This window comes from Haemaphysalis longicornis, unplaced genomic scaffold, assembly GCF_048455015.1.
Source record: "Haemaphysalis longicornis isolate Haplotype H1 unplaced genomic scaffold, Haemaphysalis longicornis Haplotype H1 scaffold_14, whole genome shotgun sequence".
Classification (NCBI taxonomy): domain Eukaryota; kingdom Metazoa; phylum Arthropoda; class Arachnida; order Ixodida; family Ixodidae; genus Haemaphysalis; species Haemaphysalis longicornis.
The window spans coordinates 18,997,112-19,018,759 of record NW_027526245.1 but is presented as its reverse complement, the minus strand read 5'-3'; the positions used below and the strand labels follow the sequence as shown (position 1 = coordinate 19,018,759).

The 21,648-nt window shown below is 48.6% G+C and overlaps 1 protein-coding gene across 1 annotated transcript in view; it reads left to right on the top strand.

Annotated features, from left to right (window-relative positions):
- Positions 1–21,648, top strand: part of LOC144164992 (uncharacterized) — a 709,659-nt gene that overhangs the window by 387,523 nt on the left and 300,488 nt on the right. The window lies entirely within an intron of this gene.

Genomic DNA, 21,648 nt, shown 5'->3' with positions numbered 1-21,648 from the left:
TGTGAAAGGACCTTAAGTATGTTTATTTCTTTGAGGCATTTATGTTTTAGTTGTCTGATGTGAGGGATGAATGTGAGTTTCTCGTCAAACACCACACCCAAAAACTTGCGTTCTCTTTTTACTAGAATCGAGTCACCAAAGAGTTTTATGTCGGGATCCGGCAGGATGCCCCGCCTTTTTGAGAATACAACGCAGGTACTTTTAGAAGAATTAAGTTTAAATCCATTTTCATCTGCCCAGCGCGAAAGTTTGTTTACCCCAAGCTGGACCTGGCGTTCACAAATGGATATGTTACATGATTTGAAAGATATTTGAACGTCATCTACATACATCAAGCAGGATATGGTTGGTGGCAGTGCCTTTCGGAGAGAGTTCATCTTAACTATAAACAAGGTGCAGCTCAATACGCCACCTTGAGGCACGCCATTCTCCTGCATGTGAACGTTTGAGAGTGCCGTACCGAATCTGACACGAAACGTTCGTTCAGACAGGTAACTGGAAAGAGTGTTCAGCATGTTGCCTGTTACACCATAGGATTTTAGGTCTACAAGCATGCCATAACCCTATGCCGTATCATAAGCTTTCTCGATATCAAAAAATACGGTCATGCAGTACTGTTTGTGTATAAAGGCATCCTTAATGTAAGATTCAAGTGCAACTAATTGATCGTTTGTGGATCGCCCTGCCCGGAAGCCTGCCTGGCAGCTCTCGAGAAGACCATTGTAATCAAGAAAGTACATGAGCCTCCGGTTAATCATCTTCTCGAAGAGCTTGCACAGGCAGCTTGTCAGGGCAATAGGTCTATAGCTTGCGGGAGAAGAAGGGTCCTTGCCTTCTTTCAGAAAAGCCACAACTATGGCCTCCCTCCAAAGCCTTGGAAGGTGCCCCGATAGCCATATTTGGTTGTATAGGTGCAGGAGTGTCTCAAGGGTGTCTGCGTGTAGGTGTTGAATCATAGTGTATGTAATGTTGTCTGCACCTGGAGCAGAAGGTTTACAAGTGGCAAGAGCAATCTCCAGCTCATGGAGTGTAAATTCACAATTGTATGCAGACTTTGACTTGTTCTTGTCGCGTATAGGCTTCTTTTCGGCAGATGTTTTGTGTTGCATAAAAGTTTTTGTATACGCGCAGAACTAGACACGTGTTGGAAGTCTTGTGCAAGTGTGTTAGCCTGATCTTCCAGAGTGTCCCCTGTCGTGCTAACCAGGGGCAGGCTATGTGTGTATTGTCCTTTTAGTATACGTATTCGGGTCCATACCTTGTGGGTGTCCGTGTATGAATTTATGGATGTGAGAAAGGCGCCCCAGCTGTCCCTTTTTGCCTCACGGCGCACACGCTTACCTAATGCCTTCGCTCTTTTGAAAGAAATAAGGTTAAAACTTGTGGGGTGTCTGCGGAGGATGCCCCACGCCTTGTTCTGGGCCTCCCGCGCACGCTTGCAGTAGTCATTCCACCAGGGCCTTCGCGCGTTGCGCGGGGCCCCAGAGACCTGGGGTACTGACGTTTTGGCGGCGGCGAGAATGTGCTCCGTCACGAGCTGGGTTGCCTTCTCTGCACGTAAGTGTGTTATGTCTTTTTAGTGTAGTTGAGATGTGTCTGTGAATGTGTTCCAGTTTGCTCTTGCCTCTATAAACTTGCAATGGGAAGGGAAACTGCTAGGGCCTTTATCTATGTATGTTAGTGAGGTAGGGAAGTGGTCACTACCATATGGGTTAGTGCCAACATCCCACTCAAGTGATGGAAAGAGTACTGCAGAGCCAATGGCCAAGTCGAGGTGTGAATAAGTGTTGTGTGCTATATTATGGTATGCAGGCTTGTTTTTGTTAAATAGGCATGCTCCTGAAGATTTTAGAAATTTTTGGATTAGGCAACCTCGGGCATCTGTACCAACGTTACTAGAGTGAGTTTATTCTAGTAACGTTGATCTGTACGGTGAGAGCCCCAAATAGTGTTGTGTGCATTGAGGTCACCTATAAGAATGAAAGGTTCTGGTAGCTGATCTACAAGGCCCTCGAAATCGGAGCTTGAAAGCTGGAAATTAGGAGGGATGTAGATGGAGCACACTGTTATTAGCATATTGAAAATTATGGTTCTAATGGCAATAGCCTCAAGGACAGTGTGTAATTGGATAGGGAGGCATGCCAATGATTTTCGGGCAATGATGGCCACACCACCTAAAGATGTACCACCGCCAGCCCTGTCCTTCCTAAATACCATGTAACTATTCAAGACATTTGAGTGTTTGGAGTTTAAATGTGTTTCTTGTAGACACATCACACTTGGCTGATTTGAAGGCAATATTTCGTAGACATCATCAAGATTGTTAAGGAGGCCTCTACAGTTACACTGGATGATATTTTCTGTTCCCATTATGTACCTTTAAGAGCTACTGGAATGTGTGTGTGGGTTCATGTTTTGTCTATCGGGGCTTGTATTCTTGGAGCGGGTTTCTTTGGCTTTTCTGTTGGTTTGGACGCCGCAGCCCGTTCCTTGCGGAGCGATGCAGACAGGAACGGTCCGACGTCCATTTCCTCATCAGATGTTCGGGGGGTGTCCGGCGGACCGGGCCCCCTGGACGTGGCACCCTTACGGGTGCCTTTGGTTCCAGCCGCAAGCGCCGCGGGCGGTACAGGCGGCGGGGCTAGGATGGGCGCTTCTGTGGGCCCTACCGTGTCCATCTCCTCCGTGCCCTCAGGTGTCCCTAGGGCCGGTGGAGAGGACACAGTGAGAGCGGCAGAGCTCCCAGCGGCGATCGCACTCGCCACATTCGCTGGAGTCGCCACACTGGGCGATTCCTGACTACTCTGGACTACCGAAGGCAGTCCGGCAAGAGACGGTGCCCCCGCAGCCTCTACAGGTGTTGTAGAGGCAGCAGGTGGCTGCTCAGCTGGGGGTTGGGACAGCAACACGTCAGCAAGAAGGCTGCACTGTGTTACCGTGCTGACCAAACGCCGCCCCAACCCCCGGCTGGCGGCCTCTGCGTACGATGTGGCCGAAAGCAGCTTGTGCTTTTGGCGCGCTTCTCGATAGGTGATGTTTTCATTTACTTTTATGTGAATTATTTCCTTTTCGGCCTTGAATTGTGTATATGCACGCGAATAAGCAGCGTGCGGTCCGCTGCAATTCGGGCACTTCTGAGTGGTGCTTTCAAGAGCTTCTGAGGAGTGACAGCTGTCTCAGCACAGTTGGCACATGTCAACTTCCCTCTGCATGATTGGGTTCCATGGCCGTATCGTTGGCACTTAAAGCAGCGCCTCGGATTTGGGACATACGGTCGTACGTTGCAGCTAAGAAAACCCAATTTGACCTTTTCTGGAGGCGTTGTGCGATCAAACGTTAGGACTAGATGCTTTGTCGGAATTTCTTGGTTTGCTCTCCGAATTACGATTCGTTTTACTGCAGTTACATGTTGAGGTTGGCGCGCCTCGAGAAGATCTGTTTCTGTCTCAGACTCTAGTTCTTTCTCTGATATGACTCCTTGCGAGGAGTTGAGGGTCCGGTGTGGTGTCACAGTGACAGTCAAGTTGGCCAACGTCGTCTGTTTCAGTAGGTTCTCACTCTGATTTTTCCTTTTTACTTCGACCAGTACATCACCTGATGCGAGTTTCTTAGCATCATAGTCTGAACCAACAACAGACTCAATGACAGACAGAATGACAGACTTCTTTGCAACAGGAGTGGTTTCTGCAGAGTGAATGACAAGAAATTTGTGGAACTGTTCTGGTTTACCTTTAGCTAGTACTTCGGTGCGGCCCCTTTTAGGGGGCCGATAATCGGATTGGGGGGATAAAGAAAAAGCCATGCGATATTGAAAAAAGCAGGGGACGGGGGTACTTCCTTCGCTCGGTTTACCCTGATGCCGAGAGAGGTCCCGGAGCTCCCTGCCTGGTAAACAGACAGGGAGCCCATCCGCCGGAGCTTAACCTGGGCTCCGACGGCCACCGTTTGTGGTTTTTGCCCTTCACCTTACAACTCGTAGCCACGGTAGATTACAGCAAGAGTATGGGGGCTCGGGTTCCGCGGTGTCGCCAACAGCGTCACCAAGATGACTCAAGGTGCCCCGAGCGGGGCACATCAAGGCTGTCTGTGTCGTCAAGGACCGCCATTATACATCGCACTCGCCTTATTTTCATCATTGGCTTGGATTGAAACGTTTTAGTTACCGCAAATTTAAACAAAGTGCAACAAAAAAGCGAAGAATAGTCTTCAAATATGTAGGTGGAAAATAAAAACAGGCTGTTTTAAAACTAAGAAAAAGAAAGTAAACACTATTTACCGGAATGGTTGTGCCTGCTATTCCACATGTCAAGGTTGTAATTACGAACAAGGTAATATTTGGGGAGGAAACTCATTAGAAACTCTGATTTTATTAATTTTACCATTTTCGCAAAGGCTAAGTTGCTTGAAGAGTTTGGAAAGTTTTTTGAGCGTACCTATTAAAACGTTGAATTCGTGATGAACCGGTGCACCGACCGCCAACTAGTTTAACAAAAAAATAAAACGTGGCGTTAAACAGTCATGCACGATGACAAGATAGGACGGATGCAAGCTCCCGTATACGTCATAACCCCGTGGGTGTATCTTGTCTTCGTCGAAGTACGTTTTGTTTCTTTTTTTCGCCGGCTACAAATTTCGTGGCGGCGTACTACCCCCTAAGTCATGCGTCCTTCGACTCCGGCATGAGCAACTGCAGGTGCGATCACGCACTGCCTGCTGTTTCACCCAACACGGCTACCACAGAACAGGGAGGATTTTGGCTTCCTCGTAGCTCGTAAACGTGTTATACCATAGTGAAGACCCGCCGCGGTGGCTCAGCGGCTAAGGCATGGCGCTGCTGAGCACGAGGTCGCGGGTTCGATTCCCGGCCGCGGCGGCCGCTTTTCTGATGGAGGCGAAAAGCAAAAAACGCCCGTGTGTTCGAGATTTCGGCGCACGTTAAAGATCCCCAGGTGGTCAAAATTAATCCGGAGCCCTCCACTACGGCGCGCCTCATCGCCTACGTTGCTTCGGCGCGTTAAACATCACAATCAATCAATCAATAGCATAGTGAAGAAAACTCCTAAAAGCCGCTTAAAGGAGCCATGAAGAGAAAATACAACTACATTTAATTTGAAAGAACAAGGATTCAGTATCTCACTCAGCTCAATTACGGCCACAGAAGATATTTTCAAAGAAAAAAAAGCAAGAAGTATTTAAAAAATTTCAAATTTCGCGCCACAGTGACGTGTTATGAGCAAGAATGACGTCACACGGGCCAACAATAAAACATAATTTTAAGTGTGTTAACTGCACGTTAGCATTCAAGTGATGCGGTAAAATGGAACTAGAGGCCCCTTTAAAAACGCCCAGTCATGTGTTGTCGCGACAGGGCCGTTAGGCGGCCGCCAATCGCACAAACAAGGTTTCGTGAAGTCATAAAAAATTTCCGGGAAATTAGCTAGTGGGTCGCGACTGCTTCACGCGTTTTCTTTCGTATCTCCGTTATTTGTTCGAAGATCGCGATGATATTGGTATCATTGTTATCGGGACTAAGCAGTCTTTCTAATAAGCCCAACTTGTATTTTGTCTTCATGGCTCCTTTAGGAATCCAATTGTCATGTAAAGCCCAAGCCAAAAAGGGGGTTCTTCCCATGAACCCCCCCGACGACATGGCTTACAAGGTGCAGTTTCCTATCTAGTATACTTACTAAGAAACTCTATGCCCGACCCCTTCTCGGTGCCGAGCCGCCGCCATGTTGCCGCCGCCAGTCGCGGCGACACGCAGCGTGCGCGTGGTTACGCAGCAGCGTCAGCGCGCCTGTGGCGTGCGCGACACGTTTTCGCGAGGAGAAAACGATCCATGTGGTTCACCCTTTAGACGAGGGGCGCCCCCAACAGCCCGCAACCGACTTGCGTTGCTTGGGTCGCCTCGGGTGATGGGAACTTTAGGCTTAGCATCGTGGCGGATATTTCATGGCTGCTATCTGTGGGACTGCGAGTGACAGTCCGTAACACAACTTTTCACCACAGTATCATCCCCTTTCTCGAATGTGGAACTTCATTTCAGCTATAATTGTCGTTTGAGCGATCGGTGACCAAGGCATCGGCCGTAGACGTTTGGATGCTTCCGCGCAAGTAGCGGCATCTTTCGTTCGGACAGCCGAACCCATAGACTTTCTTACTAAGTCTACTAGAGAGGAAACTGCGCCTGGTAATCCATGTTGTCGTTGGTGTTTACGGGAGCCCCCCTTTTTGGCTTGGGCTTGGCATGACAATTCGATTCTTAAGCGGTTTTGGGGATTTGCTTTCTTCACTATGCATTAACACGTCCGTGAGCTAGGAGAAAGCAGAAATCCTTCCTGTTCTGTGGTAGCCGTGTTCGGTGAAACAGCAGGCAGTGCGTGATTGCACCTGACATTGGTCATGCCGCAGTGAAGGACGAATGTCTGAGCGGGTAATATGCCGCCGCGAAATTTGTAGCCGACGAAAAAAGTAAGCGAAAGGTACTTCGACAAAGACAAGATACGACACATACTGGCGCCTTAAACTGTCCTATCTTTTCACCGTCCACGACTGTTCAACGCCGCGTTTTCTTTTTTCTCGTTAAACTGTAGCTGATGGCCGGTGCACCGCCTCACCACGAAGGTAAAGTTTTCATAGGCACGCTCAAGAGGCTTTCAAAACTCTTCAAACAACTTATTATTTGAAATAAAGGTAAAGTTAATAAAATATGGGTCCCTAATGAGTTTCCTCCCGAAATATAAACATTATTCGCAATCGTAACTACCACCTTGGCACAAACCTTCCTGAAAAAATACGCTTTACTTCCTTTTTTTTGTTTGTTTTAAAACTCCCTGCTTGATTTTCCACTTGCATAATTGCACACTATTTCCCGCGTTTTTGTGGAACTTTTTGCGGTCACTAAAGCGTTCAATCCAAGCGCATGATGAAACTTAGGCGAGCGCGTGACTTAATGGCGCTCCATGACGACAGAGACGGCCTCGATGTGAGCCGCATAGGCGCTAGCGTTTCATTCCACTTTGCAAGAAACTGTATGGCCGAACCCCCGCTGCCGGTCAGCGTGGTCTTCGCATCGCGGCGTATATCTGATCGCCGCTTTTAAAATAAGCGCTGATAACAATTCCTAGCACAATTTTTCGCCGCACTAACACCTACTTTCTCCAATGTGGAATTTTGTTTCAGCGATCAGATTGATTGGAAAGGTGGCGACAAGCTTTTGCTACCCTGGTATGCGCCGGTTTGAGCCGCTTAGTGGGCTGAGCGGGAAGGCGCGGCGGCGTGTGCGCGGAGTGTTTACGGAGGCAGAAAACGGTACGATTGCCGGCTTTATCTATTTCTTGCGAACGGCGCGCGGAATCCACAAATTGAGCTCAGCGATCGTCGTAGTTGATCGGGTGAGTCGAGATACGAGCCGCAGGTTTCGCTTCTGCCATGGTCACGGGCACTCTCGCTGGCGGCGAGAGCGACGCAAGAACGCAAGCTCCATATATAGTGCCGCTATTTCGGCAAAATAGCGTGCGCGCTAAAGGCAAACCCAAACCCGAAGGACGGCTTGGGATCTGCGCAGTACGGCGCCCCAAGGTGCTTGGGGAGTCCGAAGTGTTGGGGCCGCCTATTCTAAAACTCCCTGTTCGAGAGTTTTAGCATATCGTTACGGTGTTCGCGTTACCGTTGACCGTGTTACCGGAAGCCGGGGGTTCTGTTTACCCTTGAAAACGGTAGCACACGTTTTAGCACGTCGTTTGCGGTTTGCGTATTCCGTTTGCCGTTGCGCAGGTAGCGACATCTGATGAATTAGTCTCAAGGCAAATCAAGTATAATTTTTTGGCTCACATCTCATTGCTTTCGTTTAAAGTAGCTTGAATATTTCAGTTTACTGGTGAAGGGTTCACAATAACTGTGGTTGTTTGAGAATACTTTAGCCATCACCTGTAGAGCTTTACAAAGAAAGCGTGTAGGTGGCGCCACCTACCGAGTATAGTTACAATCAAGGTAAAATAGAATTTGCTCCGCGCTAAATATTTAGGAAGAAATCAGTAAAACATGTAGCAGTAGTTAATAAGTAACCTACACTACCTCGCCCAGCACAATTTTGGAGGCTTAAAAACAGTTTGCGAGCTATGAAACCTATTTGAACTATTTGAGGCTGGCAAGGCTTAGCACGAGTAGGGGCAGCCATTTTGCTCACCAATCTGAGAAAAATGGTCGTTTGTCGTTCTCCTGAGCATTATTTAACTACAAAAACGGAATACAGTGCATCACGTAAGATTACTTTCTCCTGCCAGACAAGGACTCGCGTAAACGGGAATAACTACATCGATGGAAATACGACGAGCCAACGTGGGGTAATAATGTATGTCCAGGTCCTGGGCTGATTATAAGCGGTATGTCTTCCGTTCGTGTCCAACTGGTATTTGAAGTCATTTTTTTCTGATCTTTGGCCTTCTCTTTGCTCTGAACTTCGATTTTATTCTTACTTTCGGGCTATGTTTCTCGGTCATAACAACGTTAGGTGATGAGTCACAGTGCGATATTTCCGTGTAGGCCAGACTAGGCGCTGGCTTGAGATTTAGCTTCATTGACGTCTTGAATAGAATGGTCGGAAACTTAAATGCCTGCACCTTCCGCAGTGTTAATCGTCGCGGTATTATGTTCTGCAGCTTTCTTTGACTTCCAACCACTTTGAGTCGCCTTGTTAACCACAGAGGTCATCGTGCCGACATTAGCATTTTAATCTGGGCCGTTTCCTGGCGAAGCGGATGCGTAGTCTGTAGCAATGTCTCAGAAGCCGACGTGAAGGTATACGGTACCCGTGGGTCCCAGTCTTTACGAGCAGCGCGTCCAAGCCGTTCGTATCTTTCTGCCATGTCATGGAATGGTTGTAGCTGCCGCACGTTTGTCTCGGTCGTACGCATTACGCCGTACGCACTATAGCCGCACCTTTCCGAGGCATAGTCAGATTGCTTGATTGATTCTAGGGTTTAACGCGCCGACGCAACGCAGGCGATGAGGCGCGCCGTAGTGGAGGGCTCAGGATTAAGTTTGACAACCTGGGGATCTTAAAGGGCTAGTGAAGAGCTTTTCGAAAAAAAATTTAGCTGGGGGCATTGCGTTATGGTTTTCCTGACGCGTAATTCGAAAAACATGTTTACTTTATGTGTAAATACACCCAAACCACCTTTTTTCGTCAAAAAAAACGACCCCTTCCCGCGGGCGCGGGGAGAGCCCTGGCTGCCTTTCGCGATTGGCTGGTGGCAGATGACGTCATATTCGGAAGTGCTGGCGCTGCGGGGACCGCTCGGCCTCAAGATCTCATTCTGTTGCCGTTCAGATATGCTCTAGAAGGTCCTCTGGTGAATGGAGGGCTCACGCTATCTTTTCTTAGAATAGGAGAGCCTGAGGGAAATATAAACGCAACAGCTTCGCTCGCGGCGAGCTTTAGAAAGGGGTTCTCCTCGCCGACTCATGGCCGACTTGTTTCTCGGGTGCAGGGAAGTTGCGCAGATTTTGGTTCGCCGCTTTCACTACCAGCGCTAGTGACAATTCCTAGCACAATTTTTCAACCCACCACCCTCGAATGTGGAACTTTGTTTTAACATTTGGACAGGCGGCAACAAGCTCTCTGCAGCGGTCTGCGATGCGCACAGGCAGCGCGGCCGCCGCCGGTCGCCGCGTCGCGCAGAGGTGCTGGTGCCGGGTCGCTGCTCGGCCCGTCAGCGGAACGTGGCATTGCTGCACATATGCATGTTTTAGGATAGGGGAGCCGAACGTTGGTCGCCCCCCAAAAGGTAGAGGAACCCAAGCTCAGCACACTGGTCCCCGACGAGCTTTAGAACGCCTTCTTCAACAGCTGCAGGCGGTTAAGACTGCACGGATCGCCGCTGATATCGGGAACTTTAGGCTTAGCACCAAGGGAGATAGTTGGGTGCCGCTATCTCTTCAATTGCGAATTACTATCCTTAACACAGTTTTTCACCCCACTACCATCCCCTTTCTCGCATGTGGAACCTTATTCCTACGTTGATAGTCATTGTAGCGATCCGTGCTCTGCTCATTCTTGCGCGTAGGTAACGCCATCCATCGGCCTCTCGCCGCATCTCGTCCTCAGGCAGGTTCTTTGCTGCAGTCGACGAGCCTCCGCGACCGGTCGGCGCTCCGCATCGCGATACAAATTCGATCACCTATTTGGAAATCACCTTGGATGACAATCCATAGCCCAAATTTTCACCACACTATCATCCTCTGTTGCACGTTTACCTTGCTTTTCGCGACGGCCTCGATTCTGGACGGCAGCGAAGAGGGGTCCCTGATGCGGCATGTGTGGTGCGAGCCGTTTCGTGCGGCGTACGGGCATGCACGACCGGCGAGTGTGCGGAGCGCTTCCGCGCGTAGAAAACGCTTCATTTCAGCTCGCGGTGGTGGCTTCCTGTTGTCGTCTGTTGAATTGGTATCGATGGTTTCGCTTAGGGCATCGCTATCTTCATCCCCACCTTCTTTCTCACCAAGGACCTTTCGCATAGAGTCTGCAAGGTGGCCCACGGCAGAATACCTACACGCATTGGTGTACTCAATACCTTGAGGTATGTAGAGGCACTGGCGGCAACTAGGAAAGCTACCCCACCATCAAGGATGTCTTCTTTTGGTGCTGTTCTGGCCGAAGGTAATTGCGGGCGCTCCTTATGTTCTGCTTTCTGCTCCTGATGTGCCATTTCCGGCCTCCTCGTGTCTTCAATTCTGAGGGAGGGATGCCCAGTAGCTTAGCGTACCTCAAGCGCTGCCTTAGCCGAGTCGCAATTCATAGGGACACACGGTGTCGTTGGGTCAGTTGATGCAGGTACGCTTGTACACTCTGGGGGTCTATGACCTGTTACTTGGATACCCATCGATGTCGTTGAAGTCGTCGGCTTCATGTAGGTTCCAGTCTCCTCCTCAGGCTCTTTGCTCTCGCTTGTAGGACTCGATTCATAATTCGGTAGGTGATGACTTATGTCCTCTTTTCCGAGATGTGGCTCCTGAGGAGCCGGAGCTTTTCGTCTGAACGTCTTTGTTCAAGGTAACAAATAATTCCGTACGCTGCTTTGACCGACTCCAGAGTGTTTTTGTGTTGGCCGCTGATTCGGGTTCAGCAGGCACGTGCATTCAAACCATACCAAAAGGACACTCCGCATGGATCGGTAGTATCTCCACTACTCTTCAACGTCAGCATGAAAGACTTACCACAGTAACAGCCATCCCGAACCTACGCCATATACATGGATGACCTCACGGTCTGGGTCTCCACTGGTCTCCGCACTAGGCGACAAGATGGTTGAACATGGAATGGTTCCCTGTACATAATGTAAATATATCTGCTTTCTACAGACGGCGGCCTCCTGCCTCGCCTCCCTGGACGTTCTTCTACATGGTGACGACACCCGGGACGTCTAGCGAGACGACGAGGTGAGCCATGGAGAGGCATTCAATTCTTCGACCGCGTTGCTCCCCCCGACGTGAGCAGGAGGCACCGAAGCAAATGAACGGCCTAATGATTTACCATAACAGCCTTCTGGAATTCAATCGGAAACTTATTGCAGAAAATAACGCCTACTCTGTAGCACAACAAAGACGTCGAGGCCGCAGTTTTGATAGCAAGGCTCCAGAACAGTGCCGACCGTCTTGCTGCAATCAGCGAGAAACTGGATGCCCTTGCCTGCGGAACCAGAATCGACGGCCAACACGAAATCGCTCTGGAGTCGGTTAAAGAAGGTTACAGAATTATTTCTAACCTCGCACAAAGACTTTAGGGACGAAAAGCCCTCGCCCCTCAGGAGCCACATCTCGGAAAAGAGGACAGATGGAATCACCTACCGAAATATGATTCGACTCCTACAAGCGAGAGCAACGAGCCTAAAGAGGAAATTGGAACCCACATGAATCCAACGGTTTCAACGACATAGATGGACATTTCGGTAATCGATCATAAACCACAAGAACCATTAAGCATACTTGCGTCACCAGCTATAACCATGACATGTTCCTCTATTATTGATCACTCGGTTGAGGTGACCCGCCAGACAACTGTGTATCCATAGTCCAGAAATGAAGACGCCGTGATACTGGACAAATCACACCAGCCACAGTAAGATAGCCAGAATGAATTCAAATCATCGTAATCCACGTCGACCGCATCAGTGCCCGAAGAGAACATTGTGGACGACGAACCGGCTGTCGAAGGTGCTACTGGCGAAGCTCACGCGCCTGAAGTGCTTGAGAGCCGCCCAGCGGATATGTACATTCAGACTGTATCCAGGGAGGCAAGCGAGGAGACCGTCGTTGATGGGAAGCAGATATATTTACAGTATGTACCGTGAGTCCTTCAAGAGAAGCAAATTAAAAGCGGTCATGAAGATAAAATAAAACTCCTCTTAGTTTGAAGGAACTGGGCTCCAGTAGCTCACTCATCTTAATTCAATACCCGAAATCCGTTTTCAACTGAAAAGAATGCAAGTACTGAAGAAAATTTGTCAGTAGCCCGCCCTGAAAAAGGGGATGTTCAGAGAAGCTGTTGTAACCTACTATAAATGGTTATGGAGGAGGGCATATGTTTCTCCTAGTCTCGGCGGGCTTGTCCATTGCGGTCGGTGCGTGTCACTAGATAAGGGTACAGAGGATCTGAACTATTTTCTCCTATTGTTCAGTGCCACCGCCATGATTGTCCTGACATTTGTTGTAACTGCGACGGTTCATGGGTGCCGCAATTTTGTTGTTCGGGCGTTTTAGTCGGCCAAATCTGGTAGGGTTAGCTTGTCTTCCCTGCTCCGCGGTTCCACGCGGCTGGAGTAGTTGGGCAAGCGAATCAAAATATAACAGTTGTAACAGCATTTCAGCAGCAAAAGTGTGTCCAAAGATGGTGTTTTGCTGCAGCTTAGGTAGCTGTTAATACACGAACTGTCGAAGTTAACGGCGAGGCCGCACATACGGCAATCTCGCACCGCTCATGAACGACCAAATAACCCTCGTTGTTAACTTGCTCGCCTCAGTGGCGGTACCGCATTACCTTATCTACTGACACTACTTTCCGATTCTCTGGCGGCCAATGCTGGGTCCTGCCTAGTCTCACGCACCCACTCGGCGTCTTGGCCAAGAACTGCTTTGTTAAGAGACACTAGTCTTGCGTAGCCTTTAAAGATGATCGCAAACAGAATCTTTCCTAGGAACATATGGGGGGGGGGGGTCCCCATTGCTTAATGTCACCTTTTCATCCACAAGGCAGTGTTTGGTTGGTGGCTTCCTTAGCTAATTCTGAGCTCTATGCTGTAAGCCCGATTAACCTCACCCATGCGCTCAGCGTCTATAGGCCTCGGCTTTTTGCTCATGAAGAGCGTTTTTGCCCACGGGGATGAAACCGTTTGGGGTATCTGTATACCGTTTCGCTGTAGAACTTTCTCATTTATTTCAAAAGTGCCCTGTGAATTCCTGGAAGCAGTAGTGCAGATTTAGCCAGCGCTAAAACACAATTTTTAGCGTGGCAACTGCGCGTCAGCATTCAACTGCTGCGATCCAAAGCGACTAGAGTTCCCCCTATGATTGTCCAGAAATGTGTTTAGGTCTCGGCTCTAATAGCGCGAACAAATTCCCATACCTCATAGAAAAGTTTCCGGAAAGTTTTCATAATTTGATGCGCACAGTACCACAAAATTCCTATGGTTTTCAGAACAACAGAAAATCCGGACTGCGAACACAGAGCAGGTGGGATATCTCCTGTTGATGTCTGCGCTGTGTTCGCCCTTAGTGTTTTTTGTTCCCCTTAGAGGCATAATAACAGCTCACTAACAATCCCAGAAGAAAGTTCTACATCGCCGGAAAGTTGTTTAGGAGTCGCCACTGTTTCTCATTTTTCTTCGTACCTCCATTACTTCTTTGAACTTCGTGACAAAATTGGTGATATCGTTTTCATGACGAAGCAGCCTTTCTTATAAATCCGCGTAATATTTTGTCTCCACGGCCCTTTTAAACGGCAACAAAAAATGGGATGAAGTGCTCGAAACACTAAGGGGCCCAGAAGGGTCGCATCATATTTTGAGCACCGAAGCAATTTTGCGCTCTAAAAATGAACATAAATTTCAAAAACAGTATAAATTACAAACACCCAAACCCTAACTACGGCATTGTTAAAGTGTAAAGCTAACAAAAATTACGGTGCCTTCGCCTAATTGTTACAGTGACGGTGTGCTTATGGGTTTTCCCCGGCTTCTGCAGTGGTATTTTGCAATATTTCTGCTTTTTGTTGCCATTGTCTATCTGATTATGGTCGTATTGTTCATCAAGTTGTTTTGCTAGTTATTTCTCTTACGTTTATAGACAGAATTTAAAACACCGCCATTCCGTATAATCAGATTCCTTGACGCGTCTGCGTAAATCTCTTTCTTGGCACTGCGCAAACTATTATAACCGATCTTCATACAACCGCGACATAAATCTTCAAAATTGGGGTATATTCCCTCTAGTGTTAAAACTCACTCCAGTTTCAGTAAGGGGCCAAGTAAGGCATATCAGGCAGAGTAAGACATGTTACGCACAGCGGATGCTGTATTTGGCAGAGCATAGCGCCGAAGGCGTACACGATACACACAGGATGGCACTGTGGAATGCGTGAGGGAGTAAAAACTTTATTACAACAAGCTTCAAGCCCTGATGGTTTGGCCCCGCCCGGAGGTGGGCCTCCTCTATAGTCCGGGAAGCCGTGGTCCATGCTGGCTGCCCTGGCCCTCTCCACCAGGCTTCGCTGGACTGAGAAGTCGGTGCTGGTTATCTGGCCCATGCACTGCTGTTACGTTGGGGGGGGATTAGGAGTAAGGAATTGGGTTTTCTGACACTCCCATGCCATATGATACATGGTGCAAGGTTGGGGACAGAAATTAAGAGTAGCGCAGTAGATGGTGGCGTACATGGCATGAAGGAGAGTGGCGTGGGGATAGGAGTTTGTCTTTGGCCATTCATTGGCGTTTGGCATTTTTCTTGACATTATAAAAGCCTTCGACACAGTTAATACGGCCTATTACTTAGAAAACTGCAATATTTTGGATTCTAAGGAATAACTCTAGAATTTTTCAGAAGTTACCTCTCTAACCGCAGCCAAAGTGAAGAATTAGTGGTGCAGCATCTGATTTTTGTGCGATTGGCTCTGGCGGACCCTAATGGTCCGTCTTGCAACCACTTTTGTTTTCATTATACATAAATAATCTGCCACACACGCTGAATGTTTTTCAGCCCTAATGTATGCGGATGACACAGTTGTCTTTGCGGCCCATGAATTCATAATTCAGCTGTTTAAGACAGCTAACAACAAGATGAAAACTGTCAATATTTGGTTACAATCACATGGGCTACAATTAAACTATCGTAAAACAAAGTTCATGGATATGTAGTCACCGCGAACGAATAGAGTCGAGAATACAGTTGAAATTTTTGAGATGGTGATAGTACATAGAGTTTCTACCCCTACATAGCTTGGTGTTACACTGAATAAACAGTTCACATGGAAACCACACATTGACTCTTTATGCAAGCAGCTTGGTAAATCTTGTCACATACCATATAAGTGTCCCCAGCACTTCAAGATTGGCACATTAACAACAATCTACTGTCATTTTCGAAAGTCAGTTGACATATTGCATCGAATGTGGGGTAATACATTGTCATCTTACACACAGCCGCTCTCCGTTATTCAAAAAAGAGCCATCCGTTTAACAACTTCAGCAGAATACTATGCAAATGCAAAAACGTTTTCAAAAATTTAAGAATTCTGGTCTCAGACGTACTTATAAAATGCAAATGTATTTTGCTTGAACAAAGCTGTATTACTGATAATTTACCTCTGAACCGCTTTGTTTTCAAAACCTCACGACTCAATTCCCGAAGTGCTGCTAAAATTATCTTCCTACAAGATAGAAATAAAAATGGTTATGGAGACAGCAAAATACAAAGTATTGGAATTCTCTACAAATCGATATAAAACTCGGTAGTAATTTTCCCTCAGCCCTAACAATGTACTTTGAGAGCAACTCATAATGTTTGTTGCTTCAACGTATACCTTGAAACTTTTATGACTTTGACTTGCAGCTCCATCATTAGTCGCTTTTAAAAGTGCTTATTTGAGGGCAAAGAATAGCGTATATAGATTTCCGTAAGTTTGTCCGTAAGAATGTGTGAACGTAGGTATGATTATATGCACTCATGTATTCCTGAAAGACTCACAAAAAGGGTTCAAATTAAATTTACGACTACTCAGCGAGCAATGAACGGAAGATGATAGGTGTAACATTAAGGGAGAAGAAGAGAGCGGAGTGGATGAGAGAACAGACGCGTGGTCAAAACATATTAGTAGAAATTATGAAGAAGAAATGGACATGGGCAAGGCATGTAATGCGAAGGCAAGGTAACCGTTAGTCATTAGGGGAAACAAAGTGGATCCCTAGAGAAGGCGAGCGTGGCAGGGGGTGGCATAAAGTTAGTTGGGCAGATGTGATAAAGATGTTTTCGGGGATAAATTTGTCGCTGTTGGTAGAGGACCGGGATAATTGGAGATTAATGGGAGAGGGCTTTGCCTGGCAGGGGGCGTGAATAGGCTTATGATGATGATACCTATATTTGTATATATGATTACACGTATATGTCCATGCATGTCTAAGGTTTCTGCATATTTTATTTCTTATAGCTAGTTTTACGAACACCGCTTGCTTTTTATTATTTAGCATATTGTGTATGCCCATTTCCTTGTACTCCACTGCTTCTTTTGCATGAATCCATCTAGCGTGCGGGCTACAGATTCATCTGTCCTTCACTATTCCTCACGTATGCCTCAAGGCTCTATATAAACCAATCTTCTAATCTTCCAAATTTCCCTTGAAGGACTCGTGTCCGGTGGTCCAGATGACGTGCAGTTCCGTGATCTGGCACATGCTCTGCAGAATTTGGAGTGCCGCGGGTGGGCCTTGCAGTAAGTGGCAGCAGGTAGCTTGGGAGTCGGTCATTACAGTTAGGTATCGTTTCTAGTGGTGGCGGTCAGAGCGATGACAAGTTCATCTGCTACCTCAATAGATGCGAAGACTGCAGCGGCCGTCAGTTGTGTACCGTTGGCGTCGGTGATGCTCACAGCATGGGCATGCATGTTGTTGGGGGTACAGATAGGCATCTGTATAGCGGGTAAAGAGGGAGTTTCGAAAGCGTTTTCTAAAAGCTCGTATCCGTGCTTCTCGGCGTGCCTTGTTATAGATAGGATGCTTATTTCTAGGAATGGGTGCGATTTTGATGGATTGCCGGATGGCTAGACCGATGTGTTGCCTGTGTTCGCATTGTGGGAGAGGCCTGTAGGCGACCCGGGTAAGTGTAGCCTTGGCGTGAGGTTGAGCCGCTTTAAGTGGGAGATGGGATTACCTTCTTCCAGTTCCTCTCATGTATTAGGGACGCCGGGCTGTAGAAGTTTTTCGTTGCCGCTTTTGGAGGTTGTCTTATAAGGGCGGCCTTGTGTGCTTGGCGCATGGCGATGTTTTTGGCTAATTCCATTGAGAGAACAGGAGCAGTGGCGTGGTGCAGTGAGGAGTAGGGGACAGAACACTTCGGAGCACGCGAGAGCACGGCCACTGCACCTGCCATCGAAATACGGCACGCACCCGGAGAGCAGGTGGGAGGGAAAAAATGACGAGGGGAAAACACAGTCCTGACCCGACTGTCGTGGCTTGTGTCGCCGAGATGCGCATGCACGATAGCATTTATCGGGTTAAATAAGGGCGATCCGGCATTATTACTGTCTGCAAGATCGGCGAGTGATGAACAGGTGGTATCACTACGAGGGCTTCTCAAATACAACAAAAATGCGTAACAGCTAGCCGTATTAAGAGGCTGTATTTTGCACGTACGTGCCATCTCTCCGGGAGGACTAGAAGTTAAAATGCAGGATACTTGTTCTTGGAGTGGCTGGTCGAGTCTCCCCGACGCCGTTCTTTTTTTGTTTTCCTCTGCCTCTAGCGTTTTCGAGAACTGAAAACGAATATTTCAGTAGAAGAAACGCCCCGCTCCACGCTGAATTGTTGAATGACGTACAACCAAAGTGGGAAGCTCCTTCACTGGTCCTGCTTAACGGCACCGTTTATTCTGGGCATGGAGGTCACTGAGAGCAACCCAGCGGTAACGCAGCGGCGCGCACCGTGTGGTCGCTCCGTGTAGCTCAGCCCGACGAACATCGGCGTCCTGCCGCGGGAGTTTTCCCGCCGCGCGAACTTCGTAGTGAAAGTTCGCTCCACGTATTCCGGCCTTTAAGCATCCCATCAATCTCTGTGGAAAAGCATGTGTGAGCAAAGCCGGGCAAAGCACGTGTGGTGGTAGGAAGCACTTGCATGCTCGCAGGGCTCGCTGCTCAATCCGCAAAGTTGCACATGCACAATGGATACCGCCGCACTCTCCGAGCCACGCTCGCCAAACCGCGATAATTCGAAGAAGCAAAAAAAAAACGAGCATATGACATTAAAGGTCACATGACTTTCTTCTTACTGTGCTGACTCCCCTTTCAAGGGGGAGCAGATCGGATTGTTCCCGGCTGTTCTCGGGGCAGCGGAAGAGATCTCGCTCTACCAGTGGATGACAGTGCTCCTACTCTTGTTCGACCACTGAAACACGCCTGTTCAGGAGGGAGAACTTTCACCGTGCTTTTGTGTGGTCCTGCTCTCTTAATGAAATTCGCCATTAGTTTTTCCTTTTCTGCGTGTTTCAAGGCTTTGAGGGCGTGAATGATGCGCAGGTGGAAAGATTTTTGTAGCCCAAATCGCTGATGGGAGACTCTGCGGGTGCGGTGCATGAGCTGTTTGAGAGTCTGCTGCAAGGGAAGGATAATCTTGGCACTTGAGCCATATTTTGGTATGTTGAGGCCTAGGATGCGTAGGTGTGGGACATTGGGGACGGGTTGGTAACCATCGAAAGTTGTGGATCTGGTGTAGGATGTGCAAGTTTCTTATATTTTCTTTGCACAGGGTTAAAAGGGCAGATTTTACGGGGGCACAGCGAGCCCTCGGGCTTGCAGGGATTGTTAGGTCACCTGAATGGCTGATCGAAGGGCGTCTTGCTGGTCTCGGCAACACGAGTGGAGACCCAGACCGTGAGGTCGTCTGCATACATGGCCTAGGTTCGGGATGGCTTTTAGTAGTGGTGGTAAGTCTTTCATGCTGACGTTGAAGAGCAGTGGGGATACCACCGATCCCTGCGGAGTGCCCTGTTGGTATGGTCCAATGTAAGCTGTAATGCCTACTGTTGCGGTGAGCTGGGTGATAAATGAAACGAAGTACCGGAATGTTCACACTCCATAGTTTTTAGAGGCGAGGCCTTTAAGAAAGGCACTGTGCGAAACGTTGTATAGGGCTCACCTATTGTCGAGGGCGAAGATGGACCGCTTACTGTGGTTAATAAGGTTTTTCAGTATTTTCTTCTTAAGCTGTAGTAGCATGTCTCGGGTTGACAGATGTGGGCGAAAGCCATATTTGTGGGCGGAACAGATGGGCCAGCTGTGGGACAGATGTGGGCGGAAGTCGTGGCAGGGAAGAAGCCATTGTATTCAATGTGTGGCGATAGCCGGTTGTGAAGCACGTGTTGAAACAGTTTGCCAACACATCAAGGCAGATAAACAAGCCCTAAATTCTTGGAGTCCAAGGTCTTGCCCTGTTTGGGAATCCAAGTGACATCTGCCTGTTTCCATTACGGCAGCAAGGATCCTGCCAGCCAGCCCTCATTAATGCATCCGAGGAGATTTTTGAGCACAGCTTTATCGATGTTTCGCAGTAGTTAATTGGGGATTTTGTCTCGCGCCAGGGTGGTGTCACGGGTAAAGGTGTACGCTGCCACTTCAATTTCAGCAGAGGGGAACGCCTGCCCATTTCGTCGTTCGGATCGCCTGAGCAGTCGGGGTGCCTGGGTGGGTTGGCCGTGAGGTAAGGCCGCCAAGGCTTGCTTTAGGTCTTCCCACAAGTCGTCTTCAATGACCACGTAATTGTGAATTCATCGGCGGAACTGGTCTACCGCGACCGCCTTGGATACAACGGTCGCCATTAGTGAACGCACCAGGTACCGTGTGCGGCGGGTTCCCAGTGTTAATTCCAGCGTACTGCAGAACTGCATTCAGTTTGGCTGGCTGAGCTGATGGGGCGTATTCCAGACGGCACAGAAAGTGTGCCCCAAGACCAGCCCGTCTATGGCCGCTTTCTGGCATGTCCGGCCAGCATGCAGGTTATGGCAGCCACAGATCATGCGTTGAACGGCCGACATTCGGCAACCAGCGCTTCGGTATTTTTCCGTCCGCCCGTGTCCGGACGCACAACGGCAGCTAACCGGCTGCCAGATATTCAGTCCTCTTACGGCTGCCGATGTTGAGAAAGAGAACGGCCGAAGTACGGCCTTAGGGCATCCGTTTTTTCTTCGGGAAGCGGTAATCGGCCGAAGCACGGCAAGCAACCGGCCACAGAATATGCGTATTCTTGCGGCAGTTGGTGTTCGAAAGGAGACCGGCCGGAGCGCGGCTGCCGTCCCTTCGTTGTTTCAACGGTGAACCGCGCGTCCGGCGGCAGAATATTCGTTTTCTTCGGGCAACCAGTGTTATGAAGGATACCGGCCGACGTACGGCCCCAGAATATACGTGTTTCATTCGGTTAGCTGTCCTCGGCCGAATTACGGCAAGCGAATGGCCACAGAATATTTGGCAACCGGTGTTCAAGAGGAGACCGGCCTACGTAAGGTATCTGGTTATGCGTCATTTTTTCGGCAAAGGGCATACAGCCGAACAACGGCACGCGCCTGGGCGCCGAGAATTCATGCACAGATGTGTTTGGAAGGAGACCGACCGGTTTTTTTCTGGGGGGAGGAAAAGCCGTTAGGGAGCCGAACAACGGGGACGCGTTTTTCATCCGCTCCGTGTTTCTACGTTTTAAATGAACGAACATCGTTTGTCAAAGAGTAATGAGTGTTCTCGGTGAACGGGCAAGGTGCAAGGACTCACTGGACATTAGCAGGGAACCTAACCTTTCAGGCCATCGAAATGTCATTTATTGCCATAAAAAGACTGTGCCACACCGACGGGTGAGCTAAGCCTCGCCAGTCATCGCCGCTGCCACGCCTCTGCCGCCGGCTTCGTCGACCCATCAGCTCGAGGCTATTCGCCCCCTCAAGAAATGGAGAGCATTGGAGACATCGACCCGGCAGAGATGTCCGATCCGAGATAGAGATGGTTCACCAAAGTAACTGGCCTTCAAGGGCGTCGAGCAAGCGGCCACCACGCATGAGCTAATCCGCCACCATGTCAAGGACTCCTCACCAAAGAAAGGCAAGTGCTAGCAAAAGCGCAAGTTATTCTGCTTACAATTAAACTGCGACAAGCAATTTTGCACTATGTTGTTGGTGATAAACGTAGAAGAGACTCGCTCGTGCATTGGTAGGATCAACTTCATGCCCTGCACTAGGTTACTTCATGGGATTTTACGACTGCCTATATAGAAAAAAAAATTATTTTCAATTTGCGATCACAATAGAGCCTTGTTACTAACGAAGCCTAGCTGTTAATTTAGTTCACATGTTTGAAGGCGAGCTTAGCTACTCTTGGGATATGACACATTTGGTTAAACATAATCGCCA